The following is a 24,226-nucleotide window of genomic DNA, read 5'->3' as shown; positions in this document are numbered from 1 at the left end:
CTGCCTTGCTCTATTCTGTCCTGCTGTGGGCCCAAAGCAGCTTCTTTATTAACCAAGGGTAATAAAACGTATTCATAGCATACAGAGGGGAATCCCACATCAAGTTACAATAGATATAAATGGTTTTAGGAAGGAAAAAAGTATGATCAAAATAGTATGTGAAAATTTTTAATATATAAATGGTTCAAATACTCCAGTTATAAAACCATAAATTGTCCAGCTGAAAAAGAGTACTGTTCACTAGTAGTTATGAGAAAGATGCTTCAGTATGAAGATGCATCATAAAAGGAGAAGGAAGGGGGACAGCGTGCTAACAGTAATCATGAGAGAACTGGTGTTTACCTAACAGAGTCAAGTCCTGGGATGCAGGGATAGAGATCCGTGGTGATAAACGGTCCATTCTTAAAATGCAACTATTTCAAATGCAAATGCACTGCATAAGAGAGCCTTGGGATGCACAAAGCAGCTGCTGGGAGAGGAGGCTCATAAACAGATGTGTCAGGCCCTTGTCGTGTTTCCACGACTAAACCCATGGCCTCACACATGCTGGAGAAGTACTCTGCCAAGCAGTGACAACCCAGGCCCTCTTTTTTTTAAAAACCTTTTATTTTGAAACAGAATCTCATTAAGTGCTAAGGCTGTCCTTGAACTCACGCCTAGACAGGCTTGTGCTCCTGTCTCAGCCTCTCAGGTAGCTAGGATTACAGGCTACATCTTCTGCACTCTTGCAAATAAGTGACAAAAGAAGTAGTAGGAAAGTCAGTAGGGACGCAGTGATCTGAATGAACCAGCCAGCTTAAGTAGCAGACGCTTCTAGGATGCTACACTCAAGACAGCTGAAATACACATTTAAATATTGCTTTTATTTATATGCACTTTGTATGTCTGCGTACGTGTATGCTTGCACGTGAGTGCCCAAGTAGCTGGAAGAGGGCATCAGATCCCTTGAATTTGGAGTTAGAGGTGCTTGTGAGTCACCTAATGTGTGTGAACAGATCCCAGTCTTCTGCAAGAATAGCCAGTGTTCTTAACCACTGAGCCATCTCTCCAGCCCCAAGCAATACATGTTTAAAAGTGTGAATCTAACCTTTACTACATGGAACGTTGTGTTGGCTAGTTTATACCAACTTGATACCAGCTAGAGTCATTTTGAATGAGGGAGCCTCAATTAAGAAATGCCCCCACTCCACTTGATTGGCCTGTGGACAAGCCTATGGGACATTTTCTTGATTGATGATTGATGTGATAGGGCCAAGCTCACTGTGCATGAGGAAATCTCTGGGCTGGTGGTCCTGGATGCTATAGGAAGGCAAGCTGAGCAAGCCAGGGAGAACCAGCCAGTAAGCAGCACCCCTCCATGGCCTCTGCATCAACTCCTGCCTCCAAGTTCCTGCCCTGACTTCCCTCAGTAATGGACTGTTGCCTGGAAGTGTAAACGAAGTAAACCCTTTCCTCCTCAAGTTGCCTTCGGCCATGGTGTTCATCACAGCATCAGAAACCCTTAACCATATACGGCAACATAACACAAATCTCAAGACATTTGTGAGAACTGCTGCCATACAATTGCTTTTAAAGGAATTAACTAAATAAAGTGGAAGAGAGAAGGCCAGCCAGATGGCTCAGCAGGTGAAGGCCCTTGTGGCTATCCTGACAATCTAAGTTCAATCCCTGGGACCCACATGGTGGATTATCCTCAGAACACATCTGAGCACATAACCACACATACAAAATAATAAATGTCATTTAAAAAAGAAACTGGGGGAGGCAGAAATATGATTCACTGTTTAAGAGCACTGGCTGCTCTTCTAGAGGATCCAGGCTGGATTCCCAACTCCCATACAGCAGTTCACAACCCTCTGTAAGTCCAGTTGCAGGAGATCCAACACCCTCTTCTAAATTCTGTGAGCCTGAGGCACACATGTCAAGCACAGACATACATGCAAGCAATGCATTCATACACATAAAAATAAAAAAATACTCAAAGAATATAAAGAAAAGGTGAGAGAAAAGAAAAAAGTGAGATAGGAGAGATTCAGCAGCATGTGGAATGAAGGAATGTAGCTGCAGACTCCACAGACAGGAGGACTTGAAGGTGACCAGACATCCACGTGATGCAGACACACTGCAGGCAAAATGCTGCACACAAAGCTTAAAGGTGTCTAATAAACTTTGTGCCAATAAAGTTGACCCCAAATGTCAACAAATTCCTTGAAGAAACAACGCCGGCAGAAGACTCAGACAGTCCAAGGAACTTTGTCTGCTATAAATGTTCCAAGGAGCTTTCCATCAGGCCAGCAAGGTGGAGCTCTGAGTAAAGGCACTTGCCACTGAGTCAGATGGCCTCAGAAGCCACGTGGTGGAAGGAGAGGAGTGACCTCTGCAGGTCGTCCTCTGACCTCCACACACACACACACACACACACTAACTGACTAAAAATAAATGCCTTAAACACATTTCTTAGAGCCAGATGGTGGTAGCGCACACCTTTAATCCTGGCACTTGGGAGGTAGAGTGAATTCAAGGCCAGCCTGATCTACAGTTCCAGGACAGCCAAGACTTACACAGAGAAGCCCATATATATATATATATATATATATATATATATATATATATACTGTTTCTTAGGTCAGGCATGGTGGTGCACACACTTAACCTGATCACTCGGAAGGCAGAGGCAAGTAGATCTCTATGATTTTGAAGCCAACTTGGTCTATATAGTGAATTCTAGGCCAGCCAGAGATACATAGAGACCCTCCCCTCCCCACAAAGTTTCTAGATATGATTCCTAAATCTTTTAAAATGCTTTTTCATACTTTTTATAAATGTATGAATGTGAACCCACATGAGGGCATCTACGTCTGCGTGACGAGGTCCTGGGTCAGTGTCTTCTTGTGGAGCACTCTAGCCAACTTCACAGCAAGGCCATGCTGATTTACCAGGGCCAACTGGGTAATGTTTGTGTGTTGCTATTCACACATATTCACTCTTTCATCCAAAAACGATTGTATATGCCTGCCTTCCATTGCTTGATTGGCAGAAATGCTTCTAGAGGAAGAAACACCCCTGTCCCAGCAGGCTGAGATTTGGCCAGTGGACAGACGTGACAAGCACCTCATCTCAGCAGCAGTTGTGAAGGCCACTGTGCCTTTGCCAACTCCTTGGTCTTGATCCTTTGATGGTAGAACCTGAGAACAGAGAGTCCCAGGCAGAGGCTGCTCCTTCCTTCAGCTTGGGTCCTAAACAAGGAAACCATAGGGCGGAAAACCATAGTTGACCTCAGCCCAGAGAAGAACCACAGCAAATTCCCAGCTGACATGTGAGAAAACAAAGAATCTCTCTCGTCTTGAGTTACTGCAACCTGAGGCTTTTATGTGTCCACAACACAAAGTAGTCAAATTGTTGATAAGATTTATTTGAGACAAGGTCTCATCGTGTAGCCCAAGCTGGCCTAGAGCTTTTGATCCTCCTGCCTCAGCCTCCCGAATGCTACAATATAGGTATGTGCTACCACACTCAGTTGCAAAGTTCAGCAGACACTGAAAATATTCCTTTGGCTTGGGAGTATTTCTCAGTGGTAGAGTGCGTGCCTAGCATGTGGGAGTCCCTAGGTTCAGGTCCAGTACTAAATGTGTCCTTTTCTTTAAAAAAAATTACTAGACAATGGGGGCAATAACCTTTAATCCCAGCACTCGGGAGGCCGAGGCAGGCAGATCACTGTGAGTTCGAGTCCAACCTGGCCTACATAGTGAGTTCCAAGACAGCCAGGGCTGTTACACCGAGAAACCCTGCCTGTCTCTGAGGGCCTGGAGCGGAGAGTCGGCTCAGCTAGTCAGAGCATGCGCTGCTCCTGCAGAGGGCAAGGCTGTTTTCCCGCATCCACACCAGGCTTGCCTTCTTCTGCCCTCCAAGGGCAGTTACACACACAGAAACATAATCAAAAATAAAACTCTTTTAAGAACAATTAGCTAGCCGGGCGGCAGTGGCGCACGCCTTTAATCCCAGCACTCGGGAGGCAGAGGCAGGTGGATCTCTGTGAGTTCGAGACCAGCCTGGTCTACAAGAGCTAGCTCCAGGACAGGCTCTAAAGCTGCAGAGAAACCCTGTCTCGAAAAACCAAAAAAAAAAAAAAAAAAAAAAAAAAAAAAAAAAAAAAAAAAAAGAAAAAAAAAAGAACAATTATCTGAAAATTTTGTGTAACTTTGGTTTCATCTCTTATTTCCATTATTAAAAACCCATCGATGAAGTGGTGTTCTCTTGGTGAGAGCTCACTTCCTTCCCCTCCTCCCTCCTGTATCTCCATTCTTTCTTCCCCATCCCTTTCTCTCTCCTTCCCTCTCCCCATCCTCTTCCCCCTCATTTCTACTTTTATCTCCTTCTTCCTCATCCCCTTCCCTCCCTCCCTTTTTGCTTTCACCCATTCCTTCTACTTTTTTTTCTTAAAGAATTTTTGTTTTCAGTGTATGAGTATTTTGCCTGCACATATGTGTGTATACCACACGCATACCTGGTGCCTATGGAGACCAGAAGAGGGTGTCAGGTCCCCTGGAACTGAAGTTACCTGTGGTTGTGAGCTGCCATGTGGTTGCTGAGTACTGAAGCTGGGTCCTCTGGAAGAGCAGACAGTGCTCTTAGCCTTCAAGCCATCTCTCCAGCCCTTTATAAGCTGTTTTGAAGGTTAAGCACCTCTCCACCAGAAAGTTATTTTCTGGACCGTGAAGCATCTGCTTCTTTTTCATTTTTTTCTTTTGGTTTTTAAGCAAACACATAGGGACATCTTAACTACCCCCAAAACTTTTCTAAAGCTTGTGCTAATACCACATAAACGTGTAGAATTCAGCGATGCTCTGTAATACTTGGTGTCAATAGCCACACTGCTCACACAGCTCTCCTGGTGGGTTGGAGCATCCAGGGACTGTGAGTTATGTCGAGTAGAGAAGAGAGCAGAAACTAATGTGGTCATGTGAGTCAGCTGATTGGAGAGGACGTGCCTGGATGTGTCTTCTGTCAGTCGATGCTGTCTTCGGGTCTCCATAGGCACCAGGTACACCTGTGGGACGCATATATACATGCAAGTAAAACACCCACACAGATGAAAATAAAGAAAAATTAACAGCATGTGATTATTCAAGATATACCGGGAGGTGTGTGGTGCATGCCTTTAATTCCAGCACTCAGGAGGCAGAGGCAGGCGGGTCTCTGTGAGTTTGAGGCCAGCCTGGTCTACAGAGTGAGTTCTAGGACAGCCATGGCTGTTACACAGAGAAACCCTGTCTTGAAAAACCAAATCAAAACAAAAATTATTCACAATGTTCTCTCACTATATTATAAAAGTCTGTAGGGTTTAAGTGACATTTCCTTTCTGTTTTTTTTTTGTTTGTTTTTTTTGTTTTTTTTTTTCGAGACAGGGTTTCTCTGTAGCTTTGAAGCCTATCCTGGAACTAGCTCTTGTAGACCAGGCTGGTCTCAAACTCTGTTTATTGGTAATTGATTTACTGGTTGATGTTAAAACCAGGATCTTGAGACTAAGGCCAGCCTGGTCTATAGGGTGAGTTTCAGAACAGCCATGGCGGTATAGAGAAACCCTGTCTCAAAAACAAAACAAACAGGCAAACCCCAGAATCTTGTAATTTGTGAATTTTCTAACTGTTCTTTATCACATTTTGAGTAGCGATGGTCTCTACTGTGTGTCTGTTTTCTGCACCCCTCTCTTCCTCTCTCTCTTCCTCTCTCTCTTCTTCTCTTTCTTCTCTCTTGTGTTACTTTTATAGCCTAGGTCGACCTTTAATTGGGTGTGTAACTCAGGTTGGCCTTCAACTAAGTGCTGAAATCAAAGGTCCACACCATCACACTGGCTGATTCTGCTGATTCTAGCACAGCTCATTGAATAACAGCTGCTGTTCGTTTCTGTTCATAAGAAACATGGCGATACCACAAATTTGCCTCTAGGGACATCTCCAGCTCCGTCAGATGAGGTCTAATATGTGTTATTTTCATTGTTACTCAGTGAAAATAGTTTCCAGTTTCCACCACAGTGACCTCTCGGAACCATGCGTTCTTTAGAGACCCATTTCCCAATCTACAGGCACACAGGCACTTGAAGTTGATAGTGTAATTAGAGCGTGATCAGAGACTGCTCTGTAGTATTTGGACCCTTTGAAATGTATTGGATGTGGTTTAAATACCAGGATACAGCAAGTGCTTGAACTCTGGCTTGAAAAGCACATACAGTCTGGGTTCAGCATCGATCTGGTCAAGAGTGGAATTGCCGTCCTCGGGTCTCCAGATCACTTTTTGACCATTTGACATGTACCTAGGCTGACAGTTTTGAGAGGTGTATGTTAAAATTTTCAAGTTTGATTATGAGATTGTTTCTTTCAATTGTTTTCACATTTTTAATTTTTATGGTTTGTGTGTGTGTGTGTGTGTGTGTGTGTGTGTGTGTGTGTGCATATGGAGATCAGAGGACAACTTGTGGGAGCTGGTTGTCCTGGCGATAGAACTAAGGTCATTAGGCTTGGTGGCAAGTCTCTTTCTCCATTGATCCATCTTGGCATCCCTGTTTCTTTTAAAGTTTCATTAATACTTTCGTATTAGGTGCATAAGTTTACGTTTGTTGTATTTCCTTGTTGAGCTATACCTCTTCACATGTATCTCTGACTTATCAGGGCTTGATAAATTGGCATTTTTACTCTTCAGGCACAGTGAAATGGCTTAGATCGCCTTCACCCATCCCTCTCCTACTCTGATAACAAATTCATTCAAGTTATGTTTTTCTGGAACACCGTTATGCCTGTGTCCCTGCCTGCCCACCAGCCCTTGCTGTGGTTTGCTCCTTTGATGGTGGAGGTTGTGAATGGGGTGAGGGGATCTCATTGTGGTTTTTGAAATGTGCTCATCTTCCTAACCATGGGCGATGTTGGGCAGTTGCCATGCCTTTAACTTTCACTTAAAAGTGTGGATCTGTGAGCCTAGGGAGATCATATCTCAAGAGAATAAGGTGGAACGTGATAGAGGAAGACAGCCAGCCAGTCATGACCCTCTAGATCTGCATGTGTGCATGGACACATATGTGAACAGCACACACACACAACACAGACTGTTCTGCTGCTGAACTGACTTGCACCAGGCATGTGTTTATTTGTGTGGTAGGAAAAGACTCCACACAGAATACCAGTACTAACAAATTAACCAAATCGTTGACTAACATAGCCATGCTGAGAAGAATAAGACCAATCTTAGCCATGCGGTGGTGGCGCACACCTTTAATCCCAGCCCTCAGGAGGCAGAGGCAGGCGGATCTCTGTGACTTCGAGGCCAATCTGATCTACAAGAGCTAGTTCCAGGACAGGCTCCAAAGATACAGAGAAACCCTTCCTTGAAAAAGAAAAAGAAAAGAAAAAGGAAAAAGACCAACTTTTTTCATATATTACACTTTTATATGTGTATGTGTGTGTGTGTGTGTGTGTTGTGTGTGTGTGATATGTGAGATTAGGTGACAGCATTTTATCTTATTTTGCGTGTGCACACGTGTGTGTTGTGGGCATGCCCATGTCACAACATTCATTTGGAAGTCAGAGGACAACTTGCAGAAGACAGTTCCCTCTGTCCACTAAATGGGTCCTGGGGATTAAACTCAGGTATTCATGCTCTACAGCGCCTTTCCCCACTGCACTGTTTAGCTGGCCCAAAAGAGACTAAGATAAGTGAGTTTGGAAAAGAAAATTTGGCCAGTGGACTGTAGGGCTAAAAACAAAAAGAATAGTGTGCCACTATTGCACTCTAGTTGGCGGATTTGTTTCACACCAGTATGTGTTAGTAATTCTGAAAGTACTAACTGTAATATAGTACTGTGCATGCAATATATTCCTATAATTGCCTATATATTCTAGGTAAGGGCTGGGCAAATATATTGTGGAATAAAGGCATTCTCTTATTAGGTGTAGTGGAAATGTTTTATGCCAGAAAGAATGAGTAACTAAATAAATTATGCAGGCATATCAAAAGGACACAGAAGCCAACCAGAAGGAGCTTCTAACAGCCGAAGATGGGGCGCTAAAGCAATTAGAGTGACTGAACTAGAGTAGACTGGCTCCCACGTAACAGGGAGTATCTGATTCCATACACGAGATGGGTGGTTTGTGCTGAGAGAGCATTCGAAGGCATCCGTAACTCCATCAGAGTGAGTGAGCCTAGAATAAGGTGAACCAGGGGCTAGAGAGATGCCCGCTGGCTAAGAACACTCCCTTCCTGCAGAGGATCTGACTGTACCTGTGATCCCCTCTTCTGGTGCCATCATGATGTGAGCGCAACAGACACACATGTAAATAAAAATAAAACATGCTATTACATTGAACAGTCTGCAGCAAGGAGAACATTATAGCATCGTTTCACTGGTGTTCCTGCCAAAGAAGGAAGTGATTTGACTCTAAATATGAGCAAGTGTTAGGCGAAGACATTGTAATGATGGTGGCCCTGTAACACTAAGGAGCAAGGCCATGAATAGTAAGGAAAGACCAAAAAATGATCCAGGACATAGGGGTATAGCTCAGTGGAATGCTTGCCTGGAATGTATGAGGCCTTGGTGGTTTGGATGCCTAACACTCTGTAAACCCAGGGTATAATCTGAGTCTTCAGGGGGTGGAGGCAGGATGATCAAAAGTTTAAGGTCATCTTTGGCCTTTTCCAGGCCAGCCTGGGCTACAGAAGAACCTACCCCAAGAGAGGGAGGAAGGGAGGGAGGGAGGGAAAGGAGGAAAGGAAAGGCACATTTATATTAGTCACTGCAGAAAAAGTAATGAATTCAATATCTATTCCTGATTAAAAGGAAAAACAAATAAAAATGGAAGGAAGCCTCATGAATCTGAAAAGGGATCTACACTAAAACCCAATGAGATACCATACATACACAAGGGATCAGCAAGAAGACAAGGGTTTTCTGAGCAACCTCTTTCCTTCTTCAACAGGAACTCAATGTCAAAAAGGAGTCAGCCTATCACAGAGCATGTTAATAAACCCAGCAGTTTGCATGGGGAACTTGACTACTTTAAAACTCACACAGAGCCAAGGACGGAGATCTGCCAGCACATCGTAAAAACCAGAGTAGAAGAACTTGTCTAACTAGACCGAAGGCAGTTGTAAGGTTGTAATTAAGACATTGCCCAAGTGATGAAAGGGTGGCCAGTGAGCCAGTGGAGCTGATGAAGAGCCTGGAAACAGGCCCGTTCATGCTCAGAAGCTCAGCCATTGATAATCCCGGTCACCAGGGAGAAGACACCACCCTTAAAAGTGGAACTGGACGGTGGGAAAAGGACAGAGGAATTGGGCTCTTTCCTCATTAGAAACACCAAATATGTCTTAAAAATTGTGAGTGGAGAAACTTGAAAACTTTAAAATGAAAATCTAGACCACCTAGATGTGTGTGTGTGTGTGTAGATCAGAGGGAGACCCTTCAAGAGTCACCTTCCATAATGGGTTCCAGGTCAAACTCAAGCAGTCAGTCAGGCTTACTTAGGAAGTGCCTTTAACTGGCCTTAAAATATATTTAATACTTTGGGGGTAGATACACACTTCCTAAAAGAGAAGAAAAAAATGAGAGGGGGAAATGATGGACAAATTGAACTGTTAAAATTTGTGGTTATCTCTTCTGCATTGCTGGTGGGAGTGCAAGCTGGTTCAGCCCCTTTGGATGTCAGTGTGGTGATTTCTCAGAAAAATAGGAAACAACCTTCCTCAAGACCCAGTAATACCACTTTTGGGTATATATTCAAAGGATGCTCAATCGTGCCACAAGGACATGTGCTCAACTATGTTCATAGCAGCATTGTTTGTCATAGCCAGAACCTGGAAACAACCTAAATGCCCCTCGACCGAAGAACAGGTAAGGAAAATGTGGTACATTTACACAATGGAGTACTATACTGCAGAAAAAATAACAACAGCTTGAATTTTGCAGGAAAATGGATGGAGCTAGAAAACACTATTTTGAGTGAGGTAACCCAGACACAAAAAGACAATTATCACATGTACTCACTCATAAGTGGTTTTTAAAAATAAAGCAAAGAAAACCAGCCTACAAACCACAATCCCAGAGAACTTAGACAACAATGCAGACACTAAGAGAGACTTACTTAGATCTAATCTACATGGGAAGTAGAGAAAGACAAGATCTCCTGAGTAAATTGGGTGCATGGGGAGCTTGGGGGAGGATTGAAGGTGGGAGGGAAAAGGCAGGGAGGGGAGCAGAGAAAAACTTAGAACTCAATAAAAATCAATGAAAAGCAAACAAAAAAAGAAAACAAACTCCATAACTCTATATGGAGTTTCTTCAATGCCCATCATCCTCTTTTAAAGCAAATTGGTGCTGTCAGAAGTAAACATGTCTAACTCATGTAAAGCCTTAGGTTATTAAACATGTTAAATGCCATATTCTGTAGGTCCTTGAGATATTTGAAGACCATCTACCTATCTAATTATATCTTTTTTGCCTTGAAAACATACCTAATATGACTATAAGTTTAATAAAATTATGGTTATCTGCCGCCAGTGGTGGCACACACCTTTAGTCCCAAACTCAGGAAGTAGAGGCAGGCAGACTTCTGTAACTTTGAAGCCAGTCTGGTCTACAAAACAAGTTCCAGGACAACTAGGGCTCCACAGAGAAACTCTACCTCGAAAAAGAAAAAGCAAACAAACAAAAAAAAACCCCAAAGCAAAACCAAAACAAACAGAAAAACTTTATGGCTATATATGGGCTCAATGATAGAAGCACCGGTTGCTCTTGCAGAGAGGCCTCGGTACCCAAATGGTAGCTCACAGCTGTCTGTAACTCCAGTCCCAGAGGATCCCTCGTCCACTCCCGGCCTCTGCAGATAAACAGTGCAGACAAAACATGTCTACAATTTTAAAAAATCTCCAAAAACTCTTTAAAGTATATGGTTATTCTTCATTGCAGAACAATAAAGAGAATGGAAAAGTCGCTGCTCGAAACTTAGAGTTAATACATTTATCTCTAGCGTATAGTGAGTTCCTAGAATCTCTTTACCAACGCAGCAGAAAAGGAGAGCATATAAGCTGGGCAGGGTGGCCATCACAGCGTTCAGTGGCAAAAGCTGGCAGATCTCCAAGTTCCAGGCCAATCTGGTCTACGTAGCAAGTTCGGTCAAGAGCTACACAGGAGACCTTTTCTTTCAAAAACAAAAACCAAAGATGAGTGGCTAAGAACAAGAAAAGACTATTAGAAAGCAGAAAGGTAGAAAGGAAAATTGTAGCTTCCACTTTTCATGCTCACCCATTTGGCAAGATAATTTTTGGCACCCAATGTCGGTGAGGATGGCACAGAGCAGCTGGAAGTGGGGTGCTGCTGGTGGAGTGGAACGTGGGCCCGCCTCTCTGGAACACAGCCCGGCATTCTATGCCGAAGTCTGTACCTTAAGGAAAAGCCTTGCACATGGGCTTCGGATGACTGTGATGATGTTCCCAGCCGTGTTTATTACAGCAACATCTGTAAATACTGCAGCAGCGCATCACCAAATGTATTAATGAATGGTCATTTCCCCACAGTGAAATGAGCTGCAATTACAGCTGTTCACATGCATGAAGCTTAGTTTTTTATAAAAATGTAGTTATGAGAAGGGAGAGCTGTGTGAAAGTTGAGGGTAGTGGAGTATCTCATCAAAAATGTATTTTACTTGCAAAGAAATGGGCTTGTATAAGTCAGTGTAAAATATTAAAAATAATTTAAAGGAGCCAGGCAGTGGTGGCGCACATCTTTAATCCCAGCACTGAGGAGGCAGAGGCAGGTGGATCTCTGAGTTTGAGGCCAGACTGATCTACAGAACAAGTTCTACGATATCCAGGGCTACACATAGAAACCCTATTGCAAAATATAAATAAATAAAAATAAAAAAATCAACAGTGCACTAGCGAGATGGCTCAGTGGGCAACACCTGTTTCTCAACACCCTCTTCTGACCTCCAATGGTACCAGGCACACACATGTTGTACAGACAGATGCAAGCAAAACACTCATATACATGAAAATTTAAAAATATACTCTGGGGCAGCAGCATGGTGTTTGCCACCAACCCTGACAACCTTCGTTCAATCACTGAGGCCCATATGGGAGGAAAGGACTGATTCTAAGTTGTCCTCTGACCTTCATATGTGTCCTTTGCCAAGTGCATGTGTGCATACACACAATAAATAAAATGCAATAAAGGTTTTTAAATTAAAAATAAAGCAAAAGCAAAAGCAAGTCATATTACAATGTGTCTAAGTTAAATGCATTTTAACCAAATTTTTTGAACCAGGGTCTCACTGTGAAGCCGTGACTGGCTGGAACTTGGGCAGCATCACTGTGTTTGGATCTAAGATTACATATATATTGTTTGGCATATTTGTCATTTTGTGTGTGTCTGTGTGTCTGTATATGTGTGTTAGATGCTCAAATTAGACAGAAGAGGGCATTAGATCCCCTGGAACTGGTGTTATGGGTGGTTGTGAGCCACCCAATGTTGGATCTGGGAACTGAAGCCAGGTCCTCTGTGAGATGAGCTGGTGTTTTTAAACACCAAGCTGTGTATAGCATTTTGGTGTTTTTGTTTTGTTTTTTGAGACAGGGTTTCTCTGTGTAGCCCTTCCTCTTGTGGAACTCTCTCTGTAGAACAGGTCAGGATTCTTTGTATCCAGTTTTAATTTTTGCATCCAATCCTCCAAGATTTTAAAAACTTTTTACTATGGGTAAATATGACATGCTGAAAAAAATAGAATTTCATAGTGATCCATCCCATGCACTTACTGTAAAGCTTTTTAAAAATGTTTTACATACTTCTATCCACTATATGTAATAATGGACTTCACTATGACATTCTCATACATGTCCATAATGCAATTCCATCATATTCTCCCCATTACCCATGTTTGATAACTGCCTTCCTCTTCCTGCCTGGCCCCGCTTCTATTTCTGTGTCTGTGTATGCCTGTGTGATCTAGTGAACTTTGTTCGGGATCTTCTAGGAACATATGCACCTTACTAGCAGACACACCACTGAAGAAAATGTTTCTTTGGCATATAATGTTCTCGGGAAGCAGAACTGGTAAGGCCCTTTGAACCCTCCCCGACCCATGGCAGGGTGTTGACAGGGCCAACTCTGCAGGCGGTCACAGCTTCTGTGGGTTGAGAGTGTCGCAGTCACAGCAGGCCTGGAGACCAGTGTCTCCTGTCCCTTTTCCTACGCTCTTCCCACTCCTCCTGCCACCATGCCTCCTCAGCTTTGGGAGGGGTTCTACCCATGTCCCATTTTTATGTATTCTCCATGCCTTTAACCAGTTCTAAGCCTCTGCAGACTCCGCTGACTGCAGGGAAAGGAAAGAAGCTTCTCTGACTAAAGGTAACAGGAGCATTATCCTGTGGGCAGAAAATGGTTATTTAGAAGGCATATCATGTCCACCTAAAAAACCAACTATAGTCCTTTCCCCATAGGGCCTAAGACGTCCCCAGTCAGAGGATTTTGACTGGATTTCCAACTCCAGGCATGAATGACTCCTGCAGAGGGGCCTCCAGCCCGTCAGAAAGCCCTTGGCTACCCTGTAACAGGCTTGCCACTATTGCTCTGAGTAATGTCACCCCGCCTGGTGCTTAGTGACTTTACACAGGGTCCACAGCTGACTGAGACCATTGATGACAGGTCTCCCCAGCCATGTGTGTCACACCTTCCGGCAGTATGAGCCAGCAAGGAGGAAGCCTCCAGCACATTTAAATTTAATTTCTCTTAAGTTCTGTGACCAAAGCATGTGGCATCATCCGTGGTAAAGTCTAGTTCTGGTGGTCAGTCAACAGCTGTAGCAAATTTTTGTATTGTTTTGGGGAATCTTAGGGGCCCTCCTGACCACTAACTCATCGGGAGGTAGCCCACCCACCCCTTCGCCGTGTAGCATTAACAGTGTCAACACATGGTCACTTTTTGTCCCCTTCATTCTCTCAGGCATTTCCTTCTCTCTTGCATTATTTTGAGGTACATCCTAGGTATTGTGTAGTTCTTCCCTAAATATTTTTTTTTTTTTTATTTTTTTTTTTGGTTTTTCGAGACAGGGTTTCCCTGTAGTTTCTAGAGCCTGTCCTGGAACTAGCTCTTGTAGACCAGGCTGGCCTCGAACTCAGAGATCCGCCTGCCTCTGCCTCCCGAGTGCTGGGATTAAAGGCGTGCGCCACCACCGCCCGGCTCCCTAAATATTTTTAAATGTATCTGTAAAAGTTAAGTGTGTCTTTAAAATTTTGTAATCACTTATCACAGCTGCAAGTCACTTTAAACCATCAAAGTTCTAGTCCGCCTTCAAGCTTCCAGGTTTCTCGTGTGTCATGTTTTGCATTCTGTTGGAATCGAGTGGCATTTAATCTTTTTAAATTGGTAAGGGGCTATCTCGTGAAGGCACTGAGTGGGGTTCTGTTGGCCATAGCTGGGGCTGAAGATGTCACTGTAGGCACAGAGGAGCTTGTTCAGGCCGTGGGGTAGGTTGTGATTCTAGACTTCACATGGCTTGTGGGAACCTACAATCATTTCCGCGGGTGCCTGGTTTGTATAGTTCTGATGTGATGCGTATCAGATACTGTGGTTTGTTTTTCCTTCTTTGGTCTTGTAAAAATGCCCTTTAATGTCTTTCTTGTTCCCATCTCATTAAATGTCTGTAGTTTCTTATTTATTGTATCAAATAATATACAAATGATACTTGTTTACTAATAATTCATGCTAAACAAATACTGATTTGCACGGCCTTACCATCCTTGTTCTTCCGTGAAACTAAGAAGGGTGTGGGTTGAGAGGGAAGACTGAGGTGCTGAGCAAACGAGATAAGGCATTGAAAGTGAATTGCGGCCCGAGCGCCCTGCACACCCAAAGGTGTTCAGCAGAACAGGCAGCCTCGTCGCTCAGCCCTTTAGATTTGGTACTAATTGTAAAGAGACTTCCCCGTTTACTCATCAGGGACTGTTCAGGCTCTCCCCTACCATCTGGTCTGTTGCAGTGATTTGATCCCACTGTAAGCCCTGTGATGCTTTGTAGCGGTTGGATTTTTCCCCCTCTTGTTTTTTTTTTTTTGTTTGTTTGTTTGTTTGTTTTTTGTTTTTTGTTTTTCGAGACAGGGTTTCCCCGTAGTTTCTAGAGCCTGTCCTGGAACTAGCTCTTGTAGACCAGGCTGGCCTCGAACTCAGAGATCCGCCTGCCTCTGCCTCCCGAGTGCTGGGATTAAAGGCGTACACCACCAACGCCCGGCCCCCTCTTGTTTGAGAAGAACAGAAATGAATAGAACAGGAGGGGGCCAAGGCCACTGCAGGTGCAGCTAGAAGCAGCACCCACAACAATGCCGTACTATTCACAAAGGCTCACTCCTTCGAAGCACTGAGATCAGGGACCTGGAGGCTCAGCTCAACTCTTGGTCTCATGCTGTTCCTTCCGTATTCCATCACAAAGTATAATAAAATGAAAAGTCTTTAAAAACACGGGAAATACACTGTTTGAGGCTGTAGATGTGGCTCGGTTGATAGAGTACTTGACTAGCATGCAGAAGAAACCCTGGGATTGACTTGCAGCACCACATAAATTGGGCACAGTGTCATACACCTGTAATCCTAGTCCTGGAGAATCAAGGTCACCCTTAGGTACTGGGTTCTAAGCCAGACTGGGCTACCTGAGAGAAAGTGGGGGGAGGGAGGAGGAGAGACGGGAGGAGGAGAGGAGAGAAGGAAAGAGGGAGGGAAGGAGGAAGAAGGGAGGGACAGAGAGAGGGAAGGAAGGAAAGCTGGCTGTCGCTTGATACTGTGGTTAGAACGTGAGATGTAGTGGGACCCCTCATGGAGTCCAACTTTCTGAGAATGACCTGTCCTTATCGTTTGACTTCTATGTTTTAGAAACATACTGTGTTCAGAAACAGAACGGTCCATGATTGGCTAAAGCCTCCTCTCCCATAGTTCCTGGTAGAGCTAGAAATGTGGAGACAGAGTGAAGCAACCAAGCAGACCCTGCTGCCAGGTCACAGCGGCATGGAGGCAGTATCAGGAAGAGAGTGGGCAGCTCTGCCCAGCAGGCAAGCCACTTCCCTTCCAGCCCAGCGAATTCACTTCATAAGAAGTCACTTTGATGACATGCACTCAGTTCACACGGTCAAAATATGCTGCCCAGGTGCATGGCTTCCTCTTGTGGTAGGCGTTGGGGGTGTCATCTGGTATTTGGGTGAGGCGGAGTTTGAACAGTCTTGCTTGCTGTCTTGATGACAGTGAGCAGCCAGCAGTGACGAGGCATCATTTAGTGTAAGATGCATGACTCCTGCAGCAGGTAGGATTACTGGCGTGCTGTAGCTGAAGCCCAAAGTAGCACCCTTTGCCTCATAACTTCGCGTGTCTGTAGACAGGCTATGGGGGTGTGAGGTGCAGCATAGCCATGCAGATGACAGCACCTGTTCTCAATGTCATGTGTACACCAACAAAACAACGTCACAGCTGTATCATCAGGCCAGAGAGACTGGTAGTGATTTCAGCCCTCTGCTGTGTTGTAACTCCAACACTCTATTTCTTTTGGTGAACACTTTGAGAATGGGAAAGACATAGTTGATGGGCTCCTTTGAACCTGTTGTCACTTTTCCCTTGACAGCCCACGAAGCTTCTCTCTGGTCAACTATAATTTACTGGTTTTGTTCTTGGGGAATAAACTCTGCCCAGCAGGAGGAGAAACAGTCCCTTTTTGAAATTTAACTCTAGCTAAAATGTGTCATAAAGAGAATTTCAGGATAACTAAGTATCGCAGAGAGCCACTGCTTCATTCAGCCCGAGTTGCTGGTGTCTATCTGTTAATTAGGTTTTCCACAGTTAAGGATCAAAGTTTCTTCAACTCTTATTCTTGGAGCATGTTGTAAAGTTGTGTGTAGGTGGAGTTTTTCGCCAGTACTCCTTGTCAGCTCTGTCCCACCAGCTACTCCCAAATAACCGCATGGAGACTTTATTAATTATGAAAGCTCAACCAATAGCTTAGACTTGTTTTTAACTAGCTCTTACAATTTAAACTAAGCCATGTCTGTCAGTCTATGTGCTGCCCCATGGCCCGTTTACCTCATCTATGTACTTCTATACTGCTGCTTCTGGGTCTGGCTGGCCACTCCTGGGACACCACCTTTCTTCTTCCCAGCATCCTCCTAGTCTGGCTCTCCTGCCCAGTCTCTTCCTACCCAGCTATAAGCCAGTCAGTTCTTTATCAACCAATGAGAGTGGTACATATTTACAGTGTGCAAAGACTGTTCCACAGCAGTTGTGTCTGTGACTAATTATAGCGAGGTAGGTAGGAAGCACACTGAGAATAGTCAGGAGAGCTGTGAGGTTCTGGGGGCTCCATGGCGGAGTCGTCTGAGCCGAAGCTCAAGCAGCAGATGGATTTAACACAGGTAGTGAGTCTCTGTAGGTTGGATGTTCACGTGTGGGGCTGTCAGGCTAAGCATGCACTTGCCTGATCCGACTGAGCCCTCCTGGCAACCCATGAGATGTGTGCTATCGTTTATCATTCTCCCAGGTTAGAGCTGGAGAAATTGCTGTCAAATTAAGTGGTTTCTCTCAGAGGCACACAGTTGGTGAATAACACAGGCAGGTTTCAAGCCAGTCTGACCAGAAAGGTAGCTTTTAATACTGGGCTATCCTGTTCTTTGTTCTAGGAGTGAATTCAGTGGTTCACTTCCGTGGGAAAACATGGCTCTGTTGTGAAAGCTTTGCTTGTCAGGGGGATAGAATATGCGATGGGCAGAGAGCGGTGGGCTCTTCTGTAGGTCAGGGTGAATCACGGAACTTTGGCTGCCGTGCTAAGGAAGTGAAGGAATCGTAGAAGGCAGTGGAAGCTTTAGATGCCTATTAATGAAGCGACAGGACCAGCTATGTGCTTTAGGTGTGAAGGGCGGGACAGGAGGCATGAAACCCAGCAGCTGCTCTACTCTACAACTTTAGAACTAGAATTTGGACAGATGTGGCCCATTCCTGCAATCCCAGCACTCAGGAGGAGTGTCATGAGTCCAAGGCCAGTCTGAGTTACATCCTGAGTTCCAGAGAAGCCTGGATTATAGTGAGACCCTGTCTCAAAATAACCGAGTCAAATGGGAGTTTGTTTTGGAGAAATTTTTGCACATGGATCTTTAGGAAGTTTGTGAACAGACCTGTTTATGTGGTATTCTTTAGGGCCCACCCACCAATCCTTTTAAAGAATATGGATAACATACACACATACATCATTTAAACCAAAACCCTTATTGCCTGACTCCCTTTCTTCTATCCCCCTTGAATGGTACTGTGTTGTTACATGCCAAATAAGCGCTTGTTACTAGTTCCAAGGAGACAGAAACCAACAAAACTGGACTCCGCAAAGCTCTCACAGACTGCTGCTTCTTGCCTGTGTTCTGGATGCACTTGTGACTCCCTTGCCCTTTGTGCTGCCCCACATTCCTGAGCTGTGTGTGTCATTAATGTGTGTCACCATGGCATGGAGTCACAAAGGGGTTGCTCATGAAGAGACAGACTCTCTAATATTTTTGTGGTGAGTGTGTCCCCATGACTTCCCACCCCAAGTGTAGACTGTAACACACATTGGACTTCTTGAAATCTCATAGCCCATCCTGGGGTACTAGCAACAGATCTGACAATGCCCTTCATTGAAATAAATGCCCATGGGGTTTGTGGCACAGTCGAACATCCAAAGTGAAAAACTGGAACATTTGTGAGTTTTAGATCGGAGATGATCAACCTGAAAAGTCTATACAAAGGTTTCAGGTTTTGAAAACCTCTGAAATCTGAAGTAGTCAGGTTTCATCCATATGGGGTAAGGGCCGTCTGACCTGCACATTACCTCTCTCCCTTCACCAGTGTTTCATTTGCTGCCTCAGATTAAAACAATTGGGTATTATGGAGCTGCTAACTTAAGCACAGCAGCGATCAGATTGAAATTGTATATTTTATCTATTTTTTTGAGACAGGATTTCTGTATGTATCCTTGGCTGTCCTGGAACTCAATCTGTAGACCATGCTGTCCTTGAACTCAGAGATCCACCTGCCTCTGCCTCCCAAGGAATGAGATTAAAGGTGTGTGTCCCACTGTCTGGCAAAATTTTTCTTTTAGGGACAGATATTAAATATCACGTGAGATTTCAATGCATGGGATTTACTTCAGAATAGCCCAGGATGAGCATCAAAGAGAATGCAGGAAAGTAATCATGGCTTTGAGTTGATGATTGTGGAGCCAGATTATGGGGCCCTGCCTGGGGGAAGTAGAGTCATTATACTGTTCACTCTATTACATAAGTTAGTGAGTGATTATGACCTTTATAGATGTTTGAAATTATACATGTCGCATTTGTTTAATTATATATGTACATATTATGCATGTTTGAAAATATATGCAATTTTTCAGTGATCACTCTGTAGGTAGGGGGCAGGGTTAGTCGTGTCTGGATCTCACAGCAGTGCTATGGGAAAAAGAACTACTGGTGATTGTTCCCAGTAACACTTCATCTTCATGCACGCATTCTCTTTGCCCGTCAGCCATCCAGTCAAGTCTGGACCAACCTAAGCCAACTGAGTGGTGTCCAGTTATGTGTGCCTTTGTCTGCACCTTCTGTCTTGAAGATTATAAAATGATATATTAAGGATAAGGCATCAAACAATATAAGCTAATATTCTCAAAATGGTGATTATCTGGTGCTAGGTTCGGTGTCCAGAATGCCTGAGTTCATATTGACACTGACAGCATCCTCTCTGAAACTAGGGGATCACAGCATGATTTTTTTTCTTCCTGTAAAATAGAAATAATCTAAAGACAGAGTGTCAGAGTTTCTATTTCTATGAAAATCATCATGGCCAAAAGCAAATTGGGGAAAAGGATTTACTTCATCCTACAGCTTGTGGTCCATCATCCAGGGAAGTGAGGGCAGAAACTCAAGGCAGGAACGTGAGAGCAGGAACTGATGCAGAGGCCATGGAAGAGCTGCTCACCGGATTACTCTTTATGCTTTGCTTGGCCTGCCTTCTTATACCCCAGGACCACCAGCCCAGGAGTGGCATCACCCACAATGGGCTGAGCCATTAATTCCTATTAAGAAATGCAACACAGGCCAGTCTGGTATGGGCATTTTCTCATTGAGATTCCCTCTTCCCAAATGACTCCAGTTTTTTGTCAAGATGACATAAAACTAGCTAACATAGAGAGGTATGGGGGCAAACACCTGGAGAGGTAGAGGTAGGAGGATTAGAGGTTCAAGGCTGCATAGTAAGTTTGAGGCTAGACTGGGCTACACACCAAAAAAAATGTTAAAAGTCAAAGAGGGGTGGGATAATCTAGGTCTTGGGTGGAGGAAAAAGGAGAGGGAGGATTTAAAGAGGAAGGGGAAGGGGAAGGGGACGGGGACGGGGAGGCGGGGGAAGGGAAATGGGAGGAGGGAGGGAGGTGGAAATTTTTTAATTAAAAAAAAGAAGAAAAAGGAGAGGGAGGTGATCCAAGTATTCCAGCAATTCTAAGTCCTCTTTTATCATAAAGTTATAGACAATACTATAGCTAATGTCATAGCATTTTCTTAAATATGATCCAGAGTCCTTAAGTGTACAGGGACTTTACTTGAGGTCATGCCAGGTCTCCTCCACAGTACATTACCACAGCCAACCTCAGCCTTATCTTTTAGAGGCTCTGGGGAATCAAGTGATTGGTTGGTTACTAGAGTGGCAAATTTTGAGAACTATGATCTCTAGTTTGGCCTACCAAATAGTGTTTTGGGGAGTAACCTGTCTTTCAAGCAAGCTGTTGAGACAACCAAATGAGTCACTGTGGGGAGTGGGTGATACTGTCAGCCCTTCTTGGTTCCAGCCTGCAACTGAACTATGCTGGTGGTAAGGAAGTAGAGGAGGAAGCAGAGCTGACTCATCAAGGCCTCAGAAGTCCAGTATGTGACCTAGGAGTCCCTGCTATTGCCAAGACAACAGCACAAAACTTTCTCACCCCAGGGTTTGACCCAAGAGGAGGGGACCTGCTGGTGCTGGGTGGACACTCATCTGTGCACTCTGAGGAACTGATGGAACTGTAAGGATGCCAAGTGTCCTCTCTGGTGTTCAGTTCTCCAGCACGCGGCTTTAGAGACTCTATGGGATTTCTTGGTGTGAGTGCAGGTGGCCCTGTCGTCTAGAAGGCAGCATTGATCCCCTGGAGCTGGACTTATAGTTGTGATGTGCCCAGTGTGGGTACTAGGAACCAAACTCAGATCCTCTACCAGGAGAGGTCAAAGCTATGCTGCAGCCATCCCCTCAGGAAGGATAAATCACACTTGTCATACTAGTACCGGGTATGCTGGGAATGAGGACTCTGGGTTCTGGGCCAGCCTGGGCTACAGAGTAAAATCTGATCTCAAAAAGCCAAAATAAATCAATAAAAATATAAAATAAGCAATAGCAGCTTTCTTTATACCTATATATTTCTTCTCCACATACAGTCATTTTTAAGAGGGCTTGAATGTGTCTGTACAGTCACTAAGACCTTCTGCTGGATCTCAGTCCTGGCCAGTTTTAAAAGTTCACCAGATGGCTATAGCCAAGCCTGTTCTTGGATATATTTAGGTGGAAACCACCCTTATTTATTTCTATCAAAAGACTTTTGCCAAGGGGCAAACATGGGTGGCTGGGACCAGGTCTCCACACTATGGCAAAGCCACTTGGAGCTGCTGCTCAGTGTTGTTGCCTGTGTCCACACAAGGGAGTGCAACAGTGGTAAGGGGAGCAGGTCTCTCTACCATCAAGACAACATGAGGCAGTACTGTCCTAAGCCCTTTGTACAGTCCAGGGGATCTAGAGCAAGGGGCTAATAAGGAGAAGCCTTTACCTGCAGCCTCCCGAGTATAGACCCCACCTCAGCCAAATGGAAGGAGAGAGCAAACTCCTGGAAGCTGTCCTTTGACCACCACATGCTTTGTCTGCATGCCCGCATGTGTGATCACACACCACACAAGCATGCACACACAGTCCACAACACACATGCTCACACACGAATATGCACACATGATAATAATGATAAGTTGGAAAATGTAACTAAAATAAGAGAGAGAGTATTTCCCGTGTGCGTCTGACATGGGTCACAGAGATGACTGGTTCGGGAAGAGGAGCTGTAGGCACTGGGGTACCCATGACTAGGGAGACAGAGATGACAGATGTCTTGGGTGTATACTACAGAACGCTGTTCAGCAGTTGGTCTGAGATAGGAAGTGTACATGTAGAAACATGGGCAGGCCTGGAAAACATAACTGGTGACTGAAAAGAGGAAGACAGAATGAGATCTGTGACTCAGTACTGTTCATAGAAATAAAAATACATGCAAAATAGCACACACCTCACATGAACACATATAATCCAGGAAGCATCAAGTGGATTCGAATGTTTGCTTGAAAGAGAAGACCAGAGAGAGGAATGGGGCAAATACATGTGAGCATGCTTATGTACTCAGATGCATGTGTATGCGCATACTACTACTTAATACTTACACACATGTGTGCATACATACCAGATACATGCATATGCCATACTACTACATACACACAGATTTAGGCATACATACATACGAATGTATACACACATATATACATACTAATACTCGAAAGAAGAGAGAGAGCCTTGCATGGACTGATTAGGGTATAATGTGCTATGTACTGGTAAAATGTCATGATGTTCTCTATCTGAGGTTTAATGAGTTAGAAAAACATTAAAATCCTAAAGAAAACAAAAATTAAATGTCCAGGACCATGCCGTTTGAGGCTTTCCTTACACAGATGTTAATCCCCATTTTTATTGACTTTATCAGTATCATCATTGTATTTTGGTAGTCTTACTGAGAGAAATTTGTTTGTTTGTTTGTTTGGTTGTTGAGATAGAATTCTTCTATAGCCCTGGCTGTCCTGGAACTTGCTCTGTGGACCAGGCTGACCTCAAACTCACAAAGAACTGCCTACCTCTGCCTCTGGAGTGCTGGATTAAAAGTGTGTGCCACCCCTGCAGGCTTCTTTGAGAGGACTTTTAGATGTGGCTTCTATGGGAGTGTTTTGGTAACCCCCTGCTCTTGTCAGGTGTGGTATCTGATGCTACTCGGCTCTATAAAGTGCTTAGGAATTGGGCTGCGGAGATGGCTCAGTGGTTAAGAGCATATACTGTTCTTGCAGAGGATCTGAGCTGGGCAGTTCACAACAGCCTATAACTCCAGCTTCAGGGAATCTGAAACCGTTATCTGGACTCTGAGGGACTGACATTCACACATGCACAGCCCCCCCCCATTTGCATAATTAAAAACATTTTAATGCATGGAAATTTGTTTATTTTTAAATTAATTTATTTATGGGTATGGATATTTTGCCTGCATGTCTGTGCATCACAATGCATGCCTGGTTCTGCAGAAGCCAGAAGATGGATCCCCTAGGACTGAAATTACAGAAAGTTGTGAGCTGCCACGTGGTGCTGGAAATCTGACCCAGGTTTCTCCGGCAGAGCAGCCAGTTCTCTTAACCATTAAGCTACCTCTCAGCCCCCAGGAAATTACTTTATATATTAGCTCCCTGACATCCAGAGTGGAATGTAGGTATTTACTCTTGTATTAATCCCACATAACAAGCTATGCTGACAAGTAATGAGGACTGAAAATTTTAATAGAAAAGGGAAAGAAAGGCCTCAGTTATGTTTGGCTTGGTTTCCTAGAAATTCTATGTCCATATTTTGTGTCTAGCTAAGCCCGATAGCAGAGGGGTCAGGTCGGGGGTGGGGGTCCCTGTATGTTTAGGACATGTTGTCTCAACTTCTGAGACAGTGCTATAGCATTCTAGATCAATACAGCAATGACAAGTGAGAGACCTATAAGCTAAAAGTGCATGCTATTTAAAAACAATGTTTGAGGGGCTGGAGAAATGGCTCAGCAGTTAAGAGCACTGCCTGCTCTTCCAAAGGTCCTGAGTTCAACTCCCGGCAACCACATGGTGGCTTGCAACCATCTGTAATGAGGTCTGGTGCCCTCTTCTGGCCTGTAGGCATACACACAGACAGAATATTGTATACATAATAAATAAATAAATATTTTAAAAAAAACAATGTTTGAGGGCTGGGAGATGACTCAGAGGCTAGAGCACTTGCTGCTCTTGGGAGGGCCTGGGGGTTCAGTTTCTCAGCACCCACACTGAGGGCTTACAACCATCTG

At 44.2% G+C, this 24,226-nt stretch overlaps 1 protein-coding gene across 5 annotated transcripts in view; it reads left to right on the top strand.

Moving 5' to 3' along the window:
- Cdkl3 (cyclin dependent kinase like 3) overlaps positions 1-24,226 on the top strand; it is an 83,519-nt gene that overhangs the window by 58,769 nt on the left and 524 nt on the right. The gene's annotated exons all lie outside the window — the stretch shown is intronic.

This window comes from Arvicola amphibius, chromosome 4, assembly GCF_903992535.2.
Source record: "Arvicola amphibius chromosome 4, mArvAmp1.2, whole genome shotgun sequence".
NCBI classification, from domain to species: Eukaryota; Metazoa; Chordata; class Mammalia; order Rodentia; family Cricetidae; genus Arvicola; species Arvicola amphibius.
The sequence above is the reverse complement of the archived record's forward strand: the minus strand, read 5'-3'. Positions and strand labels throughout refer to the sequence as shown.